Genomic DNA, 20,964 nt, shown 5'->3' with positions numbered 1-20,964 from the left:
TCCTCTCTTCCTGTTGGGTGTAATTGACGATGTGATAGGGTGTGAAAGTTCCCCCTACAGGCCTTCCCAGCTCCAATTTAGTTAAGGTTTCTTTTGTTTATTTCCACACCATTATCATTTTCAAAAAATCCTTTTCTGCTTAACTCAACAAGACTTGGTTTTTGTTATAAGAGGGGTGAGTGAGGCCACAATGTAGCTAATCATCAGAAAAAGACTTGAACTCTGAACTGGACAGCCATCAGTACTCTCTCTAGCTCCTCTCTACTTCTCTCTCTGTGTTTGCATTTTTTGCCCTTCTCTGTAGACTTCTGATTCTCCATATATAAGGTAGTCAGGAGAGATGGCAAGCTTCTGGATTTACATGTCTGGACCAAGTTATACTGAGAATGACCCACAGGCCCTCAGCCTCAGTTCCAGGTTCCCTAATCCAATCACGAATCCTCACTGGGCAGGATGTGGTAGAGTATAAGTTGGGCTGCTGGAGCCCATGCCCCTGTGACTCTATGGATTCGGAGACCATTCTCCAGAAAAGGGTGATCCATTGTGAGCTGGGAAGACATCCCAAAAGAAATCTACTCTAGGCGCCTGGAGTTTCTCAGTCATGGCATGCTGTGCTCTCTCTGACATCTCTCTCCCCAATTACAAACAGGCTATCCTTTATACCAAATGCTTTAAAGGAACACTGTAATGCACAACTCTGTAATGCCACCCCCCCCCCAGCATCCTTATGTGAAAATTCATCGTTAAGTCTACACAGTAAATGACCAGATATGAGAGGAAAAAAGGGGTTCACTCAGATAACACTGCAATAACTCAACTTTCTGAGCTAAGAAAATGAGAAGAAAAATTTTTTAATGACTGAATTTTCAAATCTGTAAACATAAGCCCATATCAGCAAGGTGATGCAATTTAAGGTCTCAGAGAATTTTCTCTGGGACTTGTCTGCACCCAGGTTGCTTTATCTCCAAGTTCTGACCCAGGAGTTGAGTAATATACTTTGTCATCATTGTTGGGTCCACAGGGACCAGGAAATAAGTGAGTCAGTCACTCTCTCCTTGTCTCTAATGATGCTCTCAGGGAATCTGGTCCCAATGGCCATGGAAGCTCTTGCAAACACCTGTCTCCAGTTCCCCCATACATCCTCCCTGCACAGAGGGCTCAGGACCTACCTATATTTCCAAGACTTTCCAAACCTTATAATAAAGAGGAGCATTGGCCAGTTCCTCAAAGGTTAAGAACACTTGATAGCAGCAGCACTAACTTCTCCCAGGTAAGATTATAACAGTGGGGATGTCAATACTTCTTTACTAACGAGTGAAGTTCTTTGAAGAGTCTCTTTTGTTAAATCTTCCAGATCCAGGAAGAAATAGTAAGAGTCTTGAATCCATTAGTTGGAGCTTGAGATAAACCCAGTAATATTCAGCTGTTTCTCTTGTCTCTAAGAACTACTAAGAAGTAGAAGAAAGCCTGGGAATGTTTAAAGAGCATACATAATGGCAGAGAAGGGCTGAGTATGTGCCCATGTGTTGTATTTATGTTATATTTGATAAAATTTAGAAAATGAGTCCATTGGGAGTAGCATCATCTAGGACTAGGAGTTGGAAGTTGAGGGTTTAGCAACTAAGGGCAGATCCTGCCTGAGCAACTCGAATACAGGTTTTGTTAACACGACCATGGCTGGAGCTTGGATTGTTGCATCCACACCCCTAGCTTCTAGGTTTCTGACCTCTGCCTCTCTTCTCTGCATCTGAGTCCAGGCCCATGGGAGTGGCCAACCAGTCGAGTGTCTCCGAGGTCCTCCTCCTGGGGCTCTCCAAGCAGCCCCAGCAGCAGCAGCTCCTCTTCATGCTCTTCCTGAGCATGTACCTGGCCACGGTCCCGGGAAACCTGCTCATCCTCCTGGCCGTCAACATGGACTCCCGCCTGCACACTCCCATGTACTTCTTCCTCAGCAACCTGTCCTTCGTGGACATCTGCTTCTCCTCCACCGCCGTCCCCAAGATGCTGGCCAACCACGTACTGAGGAGTCAGACCATCTCCTTCTCCGGGTGTCTCACACAGATGTATTTTGTTACATGTTCATGGGTATGGACGGTTTCCTCCTGGCTGTGATGGCCTATGACCGCTTTGTTGCTGTATGCCACCCCTTACACTACTCAACAAAGATGACCCATCAGCTCTGTGCCCTGCTGGTTGCTGGGTCATGGGTCATTGCCAACTGGAATGTCCTATTGCATACCCTGCTGATGGCTCGACTCTCATTCTGTGCAGACAACGCCATCCCCCACTTCTTCTGTGATGTGACCCCCCTCCTGAAACTCTCCTGCTCTGACACACACCTCAGTGAGATGATGATTCTGACTGAGGGTGCCCTGATCATGATCACCCCATTTGTTTGCATCCTGGCTTCGTATATGCAGATCACCTGTGCTGTCCTGAGAGTCCCATCCACACAGGGAAGATGGAAAGCCTTCTCCACCTGTGGCTCCCACCTGGCCCTGGTTTCCCTCTTCTATGGCACCATCATATTTCTGTATTTCAACCCTTCATCCTCTCACTTGTCTGAGAAAGATACCACAGCTACTGTGATGTACACAGTGGTGACCCCCACGCTGAACCCTTTCATCTACAGCCTAAGGAACAGGGACTTGAAAAGAGCCCTTGGAAAAGTGGTTGGCAGAGTGAGATTTTCTGTCTGATGGGAGAATCCAAACTGAATCTGATCCCCATGCAAATTTATTTTTTATCAGTTGAGTAAAAGATAGCAGCTGTTTTGTCAAAGACAGTCTGGAAACAAACATAGTGATGTCTGTGCTAGGGGCATTGAGAAGGCAATTGTTATTTATTTGTGGACCTAATTCACCTGTAAACCTGTTGCATCTACCAAGTAATGAGACTTCTTTCTTTTTTCTTTCTTTCTTTCTTTCTTTCTTTCTTTCTTTCTTTCTTTCTTTCTTTCTTTCTTTCTTTCTTTCTTTCTTTCTTTCTTTCTTTCTTTCTTTCTTTCTTTCTTTCTTTCTTTCTTTCTTCCTTCCTTCCTTCCTTCCTTCCTTCCTTCCTTCCTTCCTTCCTTCCTTCCTTCCTTCCTTCCTTTCTCTCTCTCTCTCTCTCTCTCTCTCTCTCTCTCTCTCTCTCTCTCCCCCTCCCTCCCTCCCTCCCTCTCTCTCTCTCTCTCTCTCTCTCTTTCTTTCGTGTGTGAGGAAGATCAGCCCTGTGCTAACATCTGCCAATCCTCCTCTTTTTTTTGCTGAGGAAGACTGGCCCTGGGCTAACTTCCATGTCCATCTTCCTCCACTTTATATGGGATGCCGCCACAGCATGGCTTGCCAAGCAGTGCGTCGGTGTGTTGGTGCACACCTGGGATCCAAACTGGCGAACCCCGGGCCACTGCAGCCGAGCGCACGCACTTAACCGGTGGCGCCGCCGGGCCAGCCCCGTGAGACTTCTTTTTAATGACTTCTGTTTGGAAGGATACATGCTACACTATTTTTGAATATTAGAATCACCTGGAAGCTTTTACAATCCACTGATGTCCAGGCCCCAACACTGACCAAATAGATCAGAATCTCTAGGGGTGAGGGCCCAATGCTGAGATTTAAAAAATCTCAGATGATTCTACTGGGAAGTCGGGGGAGGATCACTGGTCTATCTTATACTCCTTGTATGTCCTCTGTCATGGTCAGTCATAAAGGTTGGGTCACAAAAACGCTCACAAAATTAGTTTTGAAACTCAGACAAAAGAACAGCAGAGTAAAATATGAGGACTAAAGTGGGTAATAACATTTCAGGTGAGACTCAGAGGCCCGGGTGGGCATGGGGCCCAGAGCATCTAGGGATGAAGCAGCGCAGAATGGGAGAACCGTCTGTGAGCATCCTGATTGGCTGTCCGACCTTAGGGGGCGGGGTCAGCCGAGTAGTCTTTGATACAAGGGAAACAAAGCAACGTTTGCTCTTCTCTCTGCGTGGACCAACTGCTCCTGCTTTCTTCTCTGGCTAGTAACCCCTTCCACGTCTTCAAGAGGCAAATCAAATGCCACCTCCTCTTCATGATGCCTCCTGATTCTCTCTTCTGGTTCTTGAGTTCTGTTTTTTCTGTTGTTTATTTTTCCCCTCCACAAAGGCTTTCCACGGATAACCAGACCCTCCATACCCAAATTCACATACTATTCATCTCACACACCAGTGTCTGGCACTACTCCTAGACCTATGGCAAGACTCAAATCCAGCTGAAAGAAAAAAAGATGAATGAATGAATGAATATTGCCTTAACTTTTAATTTGGATATTCTTAAGAAGGAATTTTAGAAATTTCCTCATTTAAAAAAGTATCATCTTTGTTATTTGACAGGTAATACCTACACACTAGAGAATACCAAAAATTATAAAGAAGAAAATTAACCTGTAATCTTGCTGCTCAAAGATAACTGCAGTTATACACTTATGAATATAGTTTTAGAAAAGTTGCTGCAAGCTTTCCGTACAATTTTGTGTTCCAACTTCCCACCTCCTTCTTTCCATGTCAGCAAAGGTCTTAGAAATGTGATTTTAATGGCTGCATAAAAGCCAATGGCTGCATCCATCCATGGATGCAATATAATTTATCCATTCCCCAACTCTGAACAGTTTCAAGTGTTTCTGTACTATAAATAATGCAACTGCACACTTCCTGGTGTATAAATGTTCCCTTAATGCCACAGGTAGCCTTTCTTTCTTTTTTTTTTTTAAAGCGTCAGGCTCCATTTTGTTTGGTTTGGTTTCTTTTTTTTTTTTTTTTTGAGGAAGATTGGCCCTGAGCTAACATCTGTTGCCAATCTTCCTCTTTATCTTTTTTCTCCCCAAAGCCCCAGGACATAGTTGTATATCCTAGTTGTAGGTACTTCTAGTTCTTCTATGTGGAATGCCACCACAGCATGGCTTGATGAGTACTGAGTAGGTCCTCGCCCAGGATCCAAACTGTTGAACCCTGGGCTGCCAAAGCAGAACCGCGAACTTAACCGCTACACTACCAGGCCAGCCCCCACAGGTAGCGTTTCTGACCTATTTCTCCAGCTTGAAATAAAAATTAAGGTCATCATTCCTTTTTTATTTTTCATTATTTCTGTCCCACCCAACCTCTCAATACTAGCAGGGGTCCAGTACCTCCCTCTTGGTGTGAAAGCACCCCAGAAGCTCACTCAAAGGGGTAAGCCAGTACCACTTTCCCCCACCAGGTGGAGAGAGAGACCGGAAGTTGGACACACCCATGGGCATGATTGTGTGAGTTGCTAGCACACAGTGTAGCTTCTGAACCTTGATCTAGTTTTGTCTGCTAGAGGCATGTCTGCTACAGCTCGTGGCCCACATCCCTTTGGCAGTGACACCAGGACCCATCTATGGCCTCAGGTCACAGCTATCTGAGCTCAAATTTACTTTATCCACAATTAAAGCCTGACTCTGAGCTATGGCGGCTACACTGGGCTTCCAGCTCCAGTGTGTCAAACAAGCTCTGCCCATGAATACCTAACTCAGATTTACCCTTCTACATTTGACATCCCCTTTGGATCCTCAGGGACTCTTTATGTAGAGGGAACTTCAGTCGGGTTTATTCTAAGGTATAGCTATATCTGTGAAATAGAATTCAAATAAGTGTATATGAAGATGGTAACAATTGGATACTTAATGTTTTTATTTATTGGTCGATCTGTAAAGTCTTATAATTAACATTTCAACTATTTTCTTTCTACATATTAATAGGTTTTACATTTTGATTTGATGTTGGGTTATGGAGGGCATAGAGGTTCATGAATGTTAGACATTCATTATGGATTGTATCTTTTAGCAACAGAAAGATCTTTGTCCTCTTTATTCCTTTTTTCCTTTTAAAGCATGCATTGGTTAATTGTTTTTATAAATCTTTTTTTGCTGAAGCAGATTTTCCCTGAGCTAACATCTGTGCCAATCTTCCTCTATTTTGTGTGTGGGTCACTGCCACAGCATGGCTGCCAATGAGTGGTGTATGTCCACGTCTGGGAACTAAATCTGGCCACCAAAGCAGAGTGCAGTGAAATTAACCACTAGGCCACGAGTCTGGCCCCCCATTCATTAATATTAATATCACTAACTCTACTTCCTTTTGGCTTGTGTTGGCTCATTCTCTCAGACTTTCTGAAATAGTTGACTTGGATGAAAGGTTCTTTCCCTGTGTGTCAGGATCTTCTTCTTCTCCTTCTTCTCCTTCTTCTCCTTCCTCTCCTTCTTCTCCTTCTCCTTCCCCTTCCCCTTCCCCTAGCTTCTAGAACATGAAAAAAAATTAGAGTACAACCCCACACCTGCAAAGAATAGTCAACAATGAATGCCTCCATCTTCCATTCACTGTTACAAACCAACCAACCAACCAACAAAACTTTATGAGTATAAAATTAATACAGGCTTGGTGGGAGACAATTCTCCATGGGTCTCTTGCTTTTCTGCACATTTTGTGAGCAGACACATTCACTGCTTTGTTCTAGACCATATCTTCAAGGATTTTTGTATAATGAATGGCCTTGGAAGTTAGAAATGGTGTGTTTTTCCAGAGCAAAGGGAAGATTTTTCACTGTTCAGTATACTAAATATAAAATGTCTCCTTCTGGGACAAGGTCCCACAGGCTTTTTCCCAATTACAAAAGATTTGATTTCCTAAGCTTTGGGATCCTCTCCTCTAACACACCCACTGTGTATGCAGGTACCACCTGGCCTTATTCACATCATTCTGTGGGAACTGGGGCTTAGGGAACTGGTGTAAATGCTGATACTCTGGCTCCTGCCATTGCTGCGAGTAATAAAGTCCTTTGTCTCTGACCCGGGAGTCTCACGTTTTCTGCCACTCTCCATGAAACTGGCAGACCAGCTTCTTAACTTGCAAGTCGGGTAAAATCTCAGACTCTTCACAGTTCTCGATACTGCTTATTGAAGAAACGTTTTGTAAAATGCAGGAAGTTATCAAGAAGAAAGAAAAATATCTAAAAACCCTGTATTCTGAATATATTTGTGTCCCATTTTTTCATTTAACATTTAATTTATAGTGATACTCTGACAACAAGAAGAGCTGAGCCATATTGGCTGACCAAAACACATATGCTTAACCACCAGGCTGTATTGCATTTATCATATTATAAAATATAATGAATACTTTATTCATTACATTAACCTTCCCTTTGCTCTGGAAATATAAAATATGATGTGAAAACATCGCTTAATATTTTCTTTAAAAAATAATATTACAAAATATAGTTGATGCCATCTAGTTCTTTCCTTAATTTCTCTGTTTCGTTGGCATTGTGTTCTTGTGGTAGAATGAATTGTGAATCTCAATCCTTCACTCCCTTGTAGTACAATTACATGTGCATGTCCTTTCCATGGCCTCATGGCCGATGGAGTGCCCTGACCCTTGACTTGGGGTTTGGTCGCATGAATTGCTTTGGGCAACGGGATGTCAGTGAAGATGACGTAAGGAAAGGCTTCAAATGGGCTTGCACAGTTGAGTTTGCTCTCCTTCACTCCAGTGCTCCACCAGGAGAACACGCTCTGGATGCCTGCTGCTCCACCAGCCTGAGACCCAGGAGGACACAAGAACAGCTGACGTGAGCCCAACCCAACCAACCCAAACCATCTGGTGCCAAGCCCAGATGTGCCACAGTCTGAAGCTCAATCAACCTGCAGACCAATGAATAGAAGGTTATTGCTTTTGTAAGCCACTGAGGTTGGGGAATTTTGTTACATACTATCACTATGATAATACATTACGATTTGTTTTATTTTGTTTGTTTGTTTTTTCTTTTTTTGAATCTTAGGTCTTGGTTTCTGAGACACCATTTTCTTCTTGTTCCTTGATTCTTTCCTGGTTACCACATTTACAGATCACGTTTGCTGGCTTGTATTCTTCTATCACCTCGTTATACGTTATTGCCCTCATGGGTTTTATTCTCAGATTTTTTTTTTACTCTCTCTCCCTGGACAATCACATTCACTCTTATAGCCTCAAATAAATTTATGTATTCATGACTTCTGAACCATGTGAAGCCAGACCCTCCCCTGAGCCACCAGCCCAAAATATCTGACTCTTGGGTCCCCCCACCCAGATGTCCTATCATACAATATGTGACTTTTTGTGTCTTCTTTCACTTAGCCTAGTGATTTTGAGGTCTATCCATGTATCAGGCTTCATTCCTTTTTATTACTGAATAATATTCCATTGTATATATAGATTACAATTTGTTTATCCATTCATCCATCGATGGACTCAATATTCTTTTAATGAAATCCTTTTCTGCTAAAATTAGCCACAATTCGTTTTTATTGTTTTCAACTAAGAACCCTGAGTGAAACATGCTGGAATGTAGGCGATCATCAGGAAAGGATTCGAACCCAGAACTGGAAAACAATGAAGCTTTTCTCCAGCTAATATCTTCTCCTCTCTGTGTGTTTGTTTCTTCAGCCTCTCTCTGCTTCTCAGTCCGTGGGTAGCAATGGGTGGACAGAAGAGGGTTGGATATATGCATTCCAGCCAAGCCACATAGTGTCATGGACTGGTTCTCCCTCAATCCCAGTTCCAAATACCCTTGTTCCAACCAACTGTGGTGAAGGGGACGGGATGTGGTATAAACGCGGTGGCTGGGGCCCCACTGTCACTACTATGTGGGTTAGGGGGTTCCATTAGGAAAAAATGGTAAACAATGTGAGTTGGACAGACATCCCAAAAGGCATGGACTTTGTAAATCACAGCATGCTGGGTTCTCCTGAAGACAACTTCCCTTAGAGTCAGGCTATCCTGTATCCTAGATGTGTTCATGGATTGAGCTCAGCTCTGTAATGTGCTCTCAACATTCCCGTCTGCAAAATGGGGAAGATTAGGCATCACTAATCTTCTCTGAAGATACAAGACATAAGAAAGCAAGGGCTACACAGAAAAGACCAGAACAGCCCCAGGTCTGAACAAAGGAAGTGAGGAGAACAAGGATTTTATAACTGAATTTCTACATCTAAGGGCACAGGCCCAGACCAACCAGGTCCCAGGGAATTTTGTCTGGGATTTGTCTTCATGCAGGTGCTTCACTTCTGACATCTTCAAGTTTTGACCCAAGAGTTACAGCTAAACTTTAGATAATATTCCTTGTCATCATTGCTTGGTCCAAAATCGCCGAAAAGGAGGTAAGACAATTATTCTTTTCTTGTCTTTAGTAAGGCTCTCAGGGAATTTCATCCCAGCTGTTGTGAAGCTCCTCTAAATGCCTGTTCTGTGATTGCCCTGAACATCTTTCCTGCACAGAGGGCCAAGACCATAAACCCCTGCTCCTCACTCGCTCAGTGCTTGCCTATGTTTCTAAGACATTCCAATCACTACAATGAAGAGAAGTATTGACCGGTTATGCAGAGGTGAAGAACACTTGATAGCAATAGCAGCAACCTCCCCCAGGTAAGAGTACAGCAGTGGAGACATTGATATCTATTAAGATGTGAAATTCTTTTAGGAACATCCTCCACTACATCTTCCAGACACAGGAAGTCAATAGTAGGAGTCCTGAATCCATTGGCTGTCACTCGATATGAACCCAGCAATAATCAACCATTTCTCTTGTCTCTTTAGGAGTTATGTAGGAGTTCGGTGGGAGGTAGAGAACTGAGAAATGTAAACAGAGACACTTATAGAGTCTGGCTGTGTAGATGCCTGTCTGTTTTTTAATTTTTTAATTTTTTGTTTATTGCAGTAACATTGGTTTATAATATTGTATAAATTTCAGGTGTACATCATTATACTTCTATTTCTGCATAGATTATATCATGTTCACCACCCAAATACTAATTACAACCCATCACCACACACATGTGCCGAATTATCCCTTTCACCCTCCTCCCTCCCCCCTTCCCCTCTGGTAACCACCAATCCAATCTCTGTCTCTATGTGGTTGTTTATTGTTGTTATTATCTACTACTTAATGAAGGAAATCATACGGTATTTGACCTTCTCCCTCTGACTTATTTCACTTTGCATAATACCCTCAATGTCCATCCATGTTGTCACAAATGGCTGGATTTCATCGTTTCTTATGGCTGAGTAGTATTCCATTGTGTATATATACCACATCTTCTTTATCCATTCGTCCCTTGATGGGCACTTAGGTTGCTTCCAAGTCTTGGCTATTGTGAATAACGCTGCAATGAACACAGGGGTGCATGTATCTTTACGCATTGGAGTTTTCAAGTTCTTTGGATAAATACCCAGCAGTGAAATAGCTGGATCATACGGTAGTTCTATCCTTGATTTTTTGAGGAATCTCCATACTGTTTTCCATAGTGGCTGCACCAGTTTGCACTCCCACCAGCAGTGTATGCGAGTTCCCTTCTCTCCACATCCTCTCCAACACATGTTGTTTCCTGTCTTGTTAATTATAGCCATTCTGACGGGTGTGAGGTGATATATCATTGTAGTTTTGATTTGCATTTCCATGATAGTTAATGATTTTGAACATCTTTTCATGTGTCTGTTGGCCATCTGTATATCTTCTTTGGAGAAATGTCTGTTCAGGTCTTTTGCCCATTTTTTAATTGGGTTGGTAGTTTTTTTGTTGTTGAGATGCCTGGGTTCTTTATATATTTTGGAGATTAACCTCTTATCAGATGTATGGTTGCAAATATCTTCTCCGAATTGTTAGGTTGTCTTTTTGTTTTGTTGATGGTTTCCTTTGCTGTGCAGAAGCTTTTTAGTTTGATGTAGTCCCATTTCTTTATTTTTTCTATTGTTTCTCTTGCCCAGTCAGACATGGTGCTTGAAATTATGTTGCTAAGACCGATGTCAAAGAGCGTACTGCCTATGTTTTCTTCTAGAAGTTTCATAGTTTCAGGTCTTACATTCAAGTCTTTAATCCATTTGGAGTTAATTTTTGTGTATGGTGTAAGGTAAGAGTCTACTTTCATTTTTTTGCATGTGGCTGTCCAATTTTCCCAACACCATTTGTTGAAGAGACTTTCTTTTCTCCATTGTATGTTCTTTACTCCTTTGTCAAAGATTAGCTGTCCATAGATGTGTGGGTTTATTTCTGGGCTTTTGATGCGATTCTATTGATCGGTGTGTCTGTTTTTATGCCAGTATCATGCTGTTTTGGTTACTATAGCTTTGTAGTATATTTTGAAATCAGGGAGTGTGATACCTCCAGCTTTGTTCTTTTTTTTTCAGGATTCCTTTAGCTATTCGGGGTCTTTTGTTGTTCCATATAAATTTTAGGATTCTTTGTTCTATTTCTGTGAAAAATGTTGTTGGAACTTTGATAGGGATTGCATTGAATCTATAGATTGCTTTAGGAAGTATGGACATCTTAACTATGTTAATTCTTCCAATCCAAGAGCCCGGAATATCTTTCCATTTCTTTGTGTCTTCTTCAATTTCTTTCAGAAATGTTTTATAGTTTTCAGTGTACAGATCTTTCACCTCTTTGGTTAAGTTTATTCCTAGGTATTTTATTCTTTTTGTTGCAATTGTAAATGGGATGGTATTCTTAATTTCTCTTTCTGCTACTTCGTTGTTAGTGTACAGAAATGCAAATGATTTTTGTATGTTGATTTTGTATCCTGCAACTTTACCATATTCGTTTATTACTTCTAAAAGTTTTCTGGTGGATTCTTTAGGGTTTTCTATATATAAAATCATGTCATCTGCAAATAGTGACAGTTTCACTTCTTCCTTTCCAATTTGGATCCCTTTTATTTCTTTCTCTTGCCTGATTGCTCTGGCTAGGACTTCCAGTACTATGTTAAATAGGAGTGGTGACAGTGGGCATCCTTGTCTGGTTCCTGTTCTTAGAGGGATAGCTTTCAGTTTTTCACCATTGAGGATGATATTAGCTGTGGGTTTCTCATATATGGTCTTTATTATGTTGAGGTACTTTCCTTCTATACCCATTTTATTCAGTTTTTATCATAAATGGATGCTGTATCTTGTCAAATGCTTTCTCTGCATCTATTGAGATTATCATGTGACTTTTATTCTTCATTTTATTAATGTGGTGTATCACGTTGCTAGATTTGCGAATGTTAAACCATCCCTGCATACCTGGAATAAATCCCACTTGATCATGGTGTATAATCTTTTTAACGTATTGTTGTATGTGATTTGCTAGTATTTTGTTGAGGATTTTTGCATCAATGTTCATCAGTGATATTGGCCTGTAATTTTCTTTTTTTGTGTTGTCCTTGTCTGGTTTTGGTATCAGGGTAATGTCAGCTTCTTAGAATGAGTTAGGGAGCTTCCCCCCTCCTCAATTTTTTGGAAGAGTTTGAGAAGGATAGGTATTAAGTCTTCTTTGAATGTTTGGTAGAATTCACCAGGGAAGCCGTCTGGTCCTGAACTTTTATTGTTGGGGAGGTTTGTGATTACTGTTTCGATCTCCTTACTGGTGATCGGTCTATTCAAATTCTCTACTTCTTCTTGATCCAGTTTTGGAAGGTTGTATGATTCTAAGAATTTATCCATTTCTTCCAGATTGTCGAATTGTTTGGCATATAGCTTTTCATAGTATTCTCTTATAATCTTTTGTATTTCTGAGGTGTCTGTTGTAACCTCTCCTCTTTCATTTCTGATTTTACTTATTTGTGCCTTCTCTCTTTTTTTCTTGGTGAGTCTAGCTAAAGGTTTGTTAATTTTGTTGATCTTTTCAAAGAACCAGCTCTTGGTCTTATTATTTTTTTCTATTTTTTTGGGTCTATTTCATTTATTTCTACTCTAATTTTTATTATTTCCCTTCTTCTACTGATTTTTGGCTTTGTTTGTTCTTCTTTTTCCAGTTCTTTTAGGTGCATTGTTAGATTGTTTATTTGAGATTTTTGTTGCTTGTTGAGATAGGCCTGTATCGCTATAAACTTCCCTCTTAGAACCGCTTTTGCTGTATCCCATAAATTCTGGCATGTCATATTTTCATTTTCATTTGTCTCCAGGTATTTTTTGATTCCTTCTTTGGTTTCTTCGTTAACCCAATCGTTGTTCAGTAGCATTTTGTTTAATCTCCACATATTTGTGGCTTTTCTGATTTTCTTCCTATAGTTGATTTCTAGTTTCATACCGTTGTGGTCAGAAAAGATGCTTGGTATTATTTCAATCTTCTTAAATTTGTGGAGACTTGTTTTGTGGCCTAATATGTGATCAATCCTGGAGAATGTTCCATGTGCATTTGAAACGAATGTGTATTCTTCGGTTTTTGGATGGAATGCTCTGTATATATCTACTAGGTCCATCTGTTCTAGTGTGTCGTTTAAGGCCAATGTTTCCTTATTGATCTTCTGTTTGGATGATCTATCCATTGGTGTAAGTGGAGTGTTAAAGTCCCCTACTATTATTGTGTTACTGTCTATTTCTGTTTTTATGTCTGTTAATAATTGCTTTATATATTTAGGTGCACCTACATTGGGTGCGTAGATATTTACAAGTGTTATATCCTCTTGTTGGATTGTTCCGTGGATCATTATGTAATGCCCTTCTTTGTCTCTTTTTACAGTTTTTGTTTTAAAATCTATTTTGTCTGATATGAGTACTGCTACCCCAGCTTTCTTTTCATTGCCATTTGCGTGGAGCATCTTTTTCCATCCCTTCACTTTCAGTCTGTGAGTGTCTTTAGGTCTGAAGTGTGTCTCTTGTATGTAGCGTATATATGGGTCCTGTTTTTTTATCCAGTCAGCCACCCTATACCTTTTAATTGGAGCATTTAGTCCATTGACATTTAAAGTAGCTATTGATAAGTATGTACTTACTGCTATTTTTTAACTTTTTTTTTCTCAGTGTTTTAGTAGTCCTTCTCTGTTCCTTTCTTCTTCTATACAGAATGGATGGTCACTTTAGTTTGACCTCTGTCTGAAAGCTATACTCTTTAACTCCCCTCCTCCCTCCTTTTATGTTTTTGATATCATATCTAACCTCTTTTTGTGCATTTATATCCATTACGCTCTTATCATGGAAATAGATAATTTTTCCTATTTGTGGTCTTCTCTTTTCCCCTTAAATCATTCCCTTTAACATTTCTTGTAGCACTGGTTTCTTGGTGACAGACTCCTTTAATTTTTGCTTGTCTGGGAAAATTTTGATCTCTCCTTCCATTTTGAATGATAACCTTGCTGGGTAGAGTATTCTTGGCTATAAGTTTTTTCCTTTTAGCGCTTTAAATATATCATGCCATTCTCTTCTAGCCTGTAAGGTTTCTGCTGAGAAGTCAGCTGATAGCCTTATGGAGTTTCCTTTGTATGTAACTTGACATTCTCTTGCGGCTTTTAGGATTCTCTCTTTATCTTTAATTCTGGACATTTTGATTATGATGTGTCTTGGTGTGGTCCTCTTTGGGTTTATCTTGTTTGGGGCTCTCTGTGCTTCCTGTACCTGGATGTCTGTTTCCTTCCTGAGGTTAGGGAAGTTTTCATCTATTATTTCTTGAAATAGATTCTCTGCCCCCTTGTCTCGCTCTACTTCTTCCGGGACACCTATAACACGGATGTTAGTGCACTTGATGTTGTCCCAGAGGTCCCTTAGACTGTCCTCACTCTTTTTAATTCTTTTCTCTTTTACCTGTTCACCTTGGGCAATTTCTTCTAGTCTTTCATCCAGCTCACAGATCCATTCTTCTGTATCCTCTACTCTGCTTTTGAGTCCTTCTAATGAATTTTTAATTTCCAGTATTATATTCTTCATTTCTGATTGGTTCTTTTTTATATCTTCCATTTCTTTGTTGACATTCTCACTGAGTTCATCTATTCTTCTCCCCAGATCAGTGAGCATCCTTAACACTCTTAGTTTGAACTCTCTGTCAGGTAGGTTGCTCATTTCTGTTTCACTTAGTTCCTTTTCTGGGGTTTTGTCCTGTTCCCTTACTTGGAATGTATTCCTTTGCCTCCTCATTTTGCCTCTTTCCCTGTGCTTGTGTCTACATATTAGGTAGGTCAGCTACGTCTCCTGCTCTTGGATAGGTGACCTTATATAAGTGATGCCTTAGGAGGCCTGCAGTGTGCTTCTCTCAGTTCTCAATATTCCAGGGGTGACCCCTATGTGGGCTACGTGTGTCCTTCTGTTGTGGCCTGTTTGCTCTCCCTGTAGGCGCCCAGGGAGGCTGAGTTATGCTCCTGGCCAGCTGTTGTAATGCTCAGCTGCTTGTAGTTGTTGTGGGCCCTTCAGTCTCTTTATCAGGTGTGGGGAGCCCCAACACTGTTGGCTGCAAATTCTTATACCACCTTTGTGTTGCAGTATTTCTTTTAAGTGAGTAGGCCCCCAATGTGGCAGGTTGTTAGGCTCAGGGCCTTACAATTGCTATAAGCCTCCAGCCTTTAGGTCTCTTGTCAGCTTTCTGAGGATTGCAGCTGGGTGGGGCTGGCCTCAGGCACAGGAGCACCCAATTGTTTCAGGCTTTGGAAGGTGGGGCAAACCCCCTATGTGGGTCTTTGAGAAGCACAAGTCTTCTGCAGTTGACAAGCCCTGCCACTCACAGGTCCACACACACAGTCAACACAGTCCTGTCCCATGTGCACACCCCGACTTCCCGAAGTGGACCCAGTCTCTCCACGGCGGGAGCCCCACACACTCCACCACTGTCCCACACTCTCCACCTGCTCCTTGTGCACGCCCTGCCCCACTGAAGTGGGCTCAGTTGCCAGGCTGCAGAGAATCCAGTCACCAATCTATGCAGGCCCACAAGCTGCCCGAGGGCTTTTTGTTGGGTGGGGCCAATCTCTAGGGGGGGCTGCCTGCCCTGGCTGAGCTGGATTAAATCAGTGCTGTAGGGGCTGGCCCTGTGGTGTAGCAGTTAAGTGTGTGCGCTCTGCTGCTGGAGGCTCGGGTTCAGATCCTGGGCGTGCACCAATGCACCACTTGTCAGGCCATGCTGAGGTGGCGTCCCATATAAAGTAGAGGAAGATGGGCACGGGTGTTAGCCCAGGGCCAGTCTTCCTCAGCAAAAAGAGGAGGATCGGCATGTATGTTAGCTCAGGGCTGATCTTCCTCACCAAAAAATAAAAAATAAAAAAATAAAAAATAAATAAATTGGTGCTGTAGTGGGTGGGGCAGACCTGGGCTAGCAGGCCCCAGGGAGAACTCCAATGGCGTCTGTGTCAGCATGCCCACACCAGGCCACAACAATGGCCGCTGTCAATGTCCCAGTCCCTGGAGAAGTCTCATCTCTCAGTGAGATGCACTCAGGGCCTATCAGGTGAGTCTTTTTTCACCAAAGCACTGTGCACATTTCTTTCTGGTGATTTCTTTCTGAAACGGGTGAGTTTGCGCGTGGGCCTTTTAAGAGCCGGTTTTAATTTCTTTATGAATCAGCTTTTCTGGGGGTACTCACCAACGTTTCAGTAGCAGGCAAAGTCAGACACCACGCCAGTCATCTCAACTGTGCTGGGTCCACAAATTGCCCACAGCAGGGGCACTCCCGGCTCAGGGCCCCGCTCCTCCAGGGAGTGCTGCACACCTGTGGGCCGCTCCCGGGTGGCTGCATGGCCCCGTGGCCCATGAAAGCGGTGCCCTTTCTCTCCAGAAGGGAGTCTCTGCCTCCTCCACCTCAACTAGGACTGTCCCCCGTTGCAGGAGCCCCTCCCATCCAGCTTTCAGCTCCGTCTCAGGGGTAATCTCTCCACGAGTTGTGGTAAATTGGCTGTGTCCGTGGGAGGAGGTGAGTTCAGAGTCTCCCTACACCACCATCATGACTTCCCTGGTCTGTTTTTTTTTTTTCATGAGGAAGATCAGTCCTGAGCTAACATCCATGCTAATCCTCCTCTTTTTGCTGAGGAAGACTGGCTCTGAGCTAACATCTACTGCCAATCCCCTCCTTTTTTTTCCCCCCAAAGCCACAGTAGATGTTGTACGTCATAGTTGCACATCCTTCTAGTTGCTGTATGTGGGACGTGGCCTCAGCATGGCTGGAGAAGCGGTGCATCGGTGCGTGCCTGGGATCCAAACCTGGGCCGCCAGTAGCGGAGCGCACGCACTTAACCACTAAGCCACAGGGCCCGCCCTGCCTGTCTGTTTTATAGTGTTAATGTGAGTTTTTCACTACAAAATAAGAATCAGTGAGACCAGTAGAAAAAACGTCAGAACCGAGTGCTGGAAATTGGGAGTGCAGGTGGGGTGGGCACATCCCGTCTTAGCAACTCTGTGAACTGATTTGCAAATGTGATCTTGCCTGGAGCCTCATTTGTCACATCTTAACCATCCTTGTCTAGGCTTTTGATTTCACTGTGATCTATTCACATGGGTCCAGCCCGTGAGAGGTGCAAACCAGTCGAGTGTCTCCGAGGTCCTCCTCCTGGGGCTCTCCAAGCAGCCCCAGCAGCAGTAGCTCCTCTTCATGCTCTTCCTGAGCATGTACCTGGCCACGGTCCTGGGAAACCTGCTCATCCTCCTGGCCATCAACATGGACTCCCGCCTGCACACTCCCATGTACTTCTTCCTCAGCAATCTGTCCTTCGTGGACATCTGCTTCTCCTCCACCACTGTCCCCAAGATGCTGGCCAACCACATACTGAGGAGTCAGACCATCTCCTTCTCCGGGTGTCTCACACAGATGTATTTTGTTACATGTTCGTGGGTATGGACGGTTTCCTCCTGGCTGTGATGGCCTATGACCGCTTTGTTGCTGTATGCCACCCCTTACACTACTCAACAAAGATGACTCACCGGCTCTGTGCCCCACTGGTTACTGGGTCATGTGTCATTGCCAACCTGGAGTCCTATTGCATACCCTGCTGATGGCTCGACTCTCATTCTGTGCAGACAACGCCATCCCCCACTTCTTCTGTGATGTGACCCCCCTCCTGAAACTCTCCTGCTCTGACACACACCTCAATGAGATGATGATTCTGACTGAGGGTGCCCTGATCATGATCACCCCATTTGTTTGCATCCTGGCTTCATATATGCAGGTGACCTGTGCTGTCCTGAGAGTCCCATCCACACAGGGAAGATGGAAAGCCTTCTCCACCTGTGGCTCCCACCTGGCCCTGGTTTCCCTCTTTTATGGCACCATCATATTTCTGTATTTCAATCCTTCATCCTCTCACTCGTCTGAGAAAGATACCACAGCTACTGTGATGTACACAGTGGTGACCCCCATGCTGAACCCTTTCATCTACAGCCTGAGGAACAGGGACTTGAAAGGGGCCCTGCAAAAAATGATTGGCAGGAAGACATGCTCTTACCGATGAAAGTACCATGGACCTATCATTCCCAGGCATATTAAACTCTGTCAACTCACTGAAATGTAGCAATCTATTTCTCAAAGTTTCTGCAAAGAACTTAGAATAAATAAATACTCTCAACAGATATTAATCAGTGAACTCGGACTTACGTATAGCCTTGCTCCTTTAAATAGGTAATTATATTTGTTTCTAATTACTGTGTTTCAAACTACTTTGCATAAAGGTCAAGTTTTTCCTCTCTAAGTTATCACTTTGAAAAGCTACATGGAACAACAATTTTTGCCCTTCCTTCTTGGAAATGCTCTCAGAATCTATGGCATTTGTTTTCAATCTTGGATGCGTGAGATATCACTCGGGAGCTTTGACAATATATATACTTATACTGGAGAAAACCTTGACCAATTAAATCAGAATCTCTGAGGTGGGACCAGGGCATTGGTATTTTCCCCCCTTTAAGTTCCCCAGTGGGTTCTACTATAACTTTCTGTGTCGACAATCATGCTGCTATGGATATCCTTTATGATGGCTCATCCTGAAGAGTGAGCCTAGAGACCGTTAGAGGAAATCTGAGGTCTAATGTGGGTAATAACAATAGAGGAGGAAAATAGTCACTGGAAGGTCTCTGTGGGCATGTGTGGTTTTACTGAGAGGACTGGTCCTTTGACCATATTCACATTCCTGGGCCTCACATAGAATCCAAGAACACTTCTTAATTTTTAGTGCCTGTCTTAGTCCATTTGGGCTGCTATAATACAAAATCATAGGCTGGGTGGCTCAAAAAAACAAACATTTATTTCTCACAGTTCTGGAGGCTGGAAGCCTAAGATTGAGGCGCTGGCAGATTCGGTGTCTGGGGAGGACCTGCTTCCTGGTTCATAGACGGCCATCTTCTCACTGTGTCCTCACATGGTGGAAGGGACAAGGGAGCTCTCTGGGATCTCTTTTATGAGGGCACTAATCCCATTCATGAGAGCTCCTCCTCATGACCTAATCACCTCCCAACATCCCACCTCCAACTCCCATCTCACTGGGGGTTAGGTGTCAACATATGAATTTTTGGGGGAAGAAACGTTCAGTCTATATGAGTATCTCATCATCCAATTTGACTGCTTTACCTTATGGGGTATGTTTAACATAAGGCGTACCTTTGATTTTGGAGAAAGGGATCAACATTTGCTATTCTGTCTGTCTAGGATGCCTGGACATTTTCCCTGAGGAGCAAACCTTCTCTGAACCTTCAAGATTCAAGTCAATGTCTTCTCTATGAAACCTTTGCTGATTCCTCCAGGCTGAGACTCTCATTCCTTCTGGCTTCCCACAGAAAATTCCTCTTTGAGTTACTGTATATGTGATACTGTGTAGTCTGCTTATTGCTGCTTCCTCTCCCCCTTCCTCTTTGCCTGCAAGGGCCTCTACAGACAATGAGATGCTTGGGACTCACACACATACACTGTTCACCTTGGGTGCTCTGCACAAAGCTTGGCTCCTGAAACAAACTACACATAACCCTCTAATACTGAATAGGTGAACAAAAAGCATGTGCTCCTGGAGAACCCAACCTGAGACACATTTAACAACAGTTAACAACAACAGCATGAAAACAACGAGAAAGAACAGATACACCATGTTGCCTAACCAAAGGTTAAGTACGAGGGTGATCTAGTCCATTTGCCACTTTACTAACTATTCATTGAAAATAGAACTTAGTATTTTATTTGAAAACACAATTTTGCAAAGTACAACGTTGCTATCCAGTCATTTTGCTTGATTTCTCTGTGCACTTGGCATTGTTTACCATTAGTTTCTTTTTAAAACTCATGACTTCATTAGCTTCTTAAATACCATTCTCTGCTTGTTTCCCGACTGTCTCTTTGTCCCATTTGTTTTGTCACCTCCTCCTCTTCTATCATCCCATATGTGTTTGTTCTACTCTTGGGTTTTATTCTTGGACTTCTTCTCACTCTACTCTCTCCATGGGCAATTACATCCACGTTCATGTCTTTAACCACACCTATGTACTGATGACTTCTGAATCCATATCTGTCAGACCTCCCCTTGCATGTACATCCATGATGTCCAACTCCTGAACCCCTCCACTTGGATGTCTTCACACCCAACATTTGCTAAATGGAACATATCATCTCCCAACTGCCACCATCAGCGCCACAATCCATCCCAACAACCACAAACATACCATCTACTGTACTTCTCTCCTGCCTGCATTGCCTCTTTCAGTTAATGGTACCACTATGCTGCTACCCCCCTACATTCTCCCTAATCCCACATATCCAATCAGTCACAAAGTGCTCTGCATTCCACCTCCCTATCATTCTTCAATATTATTCCCTACTGTAATGAGTAGAATGTGTCTCCCACCTAAAAAAAACCCACAGGTGTGTTCAAGTCCTAACTCCCAGTATCTGTAAATATGACCTTATTTGGAAGTAGGGTCTTTATAGATGTAATCAAGTTAAGATGAGGTCATACAGGATTAGGGTGGGCCCTACTCCAATGACTGGTGTCCTTATAAGAAGAGGGAAGTTTGGACATAGCTACACGGAGAGAGAACACCACGTGAAGAGACAGAGACACAGAAGACACTCAGGGAGAAGGTCATGTGAAGGTGGTGGCAGAGACCGGAGTGCTACATCTACAAGCCTCCCTAAGGATTGCTGGCACTAAACAATCCTAAGTGATGGAACACTATGGGTTGCTGGCAGCTATAGAAGCTAGAAAAGAGGCATGGAACAGATTCTCCTGCCGAGCCTCCAGAAGGAATCAACTCTGT

General features: G+C 42.9%; 2 pseudogenes; both read left to right on the top strand.

Moving 5' to 3' along the window:
• Positions 1–1,761: 1,761 nt before the first annotated feature.
• On the top strand, positions 1,762–2,699 carry LOC131422978 (olfactory receptor 1F1-like; annotated as a pseudogene).
• Positions 2,700–7,427: 4,728 nt separating this feature from the next.
• On the top strand, positions 7,428–18,182 carry LOC131422031 (olfactory receptor 1F1-like; annotated as a pseudogene).
• Positions 18,183–20,964: the final 2,782 nt, after the last annotated feature.

The sequence above is a fragment of the Diceros bicornis genome, chromosome 26 (genome assembly GCF_020826845.1).
Source record: "Diceros bicornis minor isolate mBicDic1 chromosome 26, mDicBic1.mat.cur, whole genome shotgun sequence".
Taxonomy (NCBI): domain Eukaryota; kingdom Metazoa; phylum Chordata; class Mammalia; order Perissodactyla; family Rhinocerotidae; genus Diceros; species Diceros bicornis.
The sequence above is the reverse complement of the archived record's forward strand: the minus strand, read 5'-3'. Positions and strand labels throughout refer to the sequence as shown.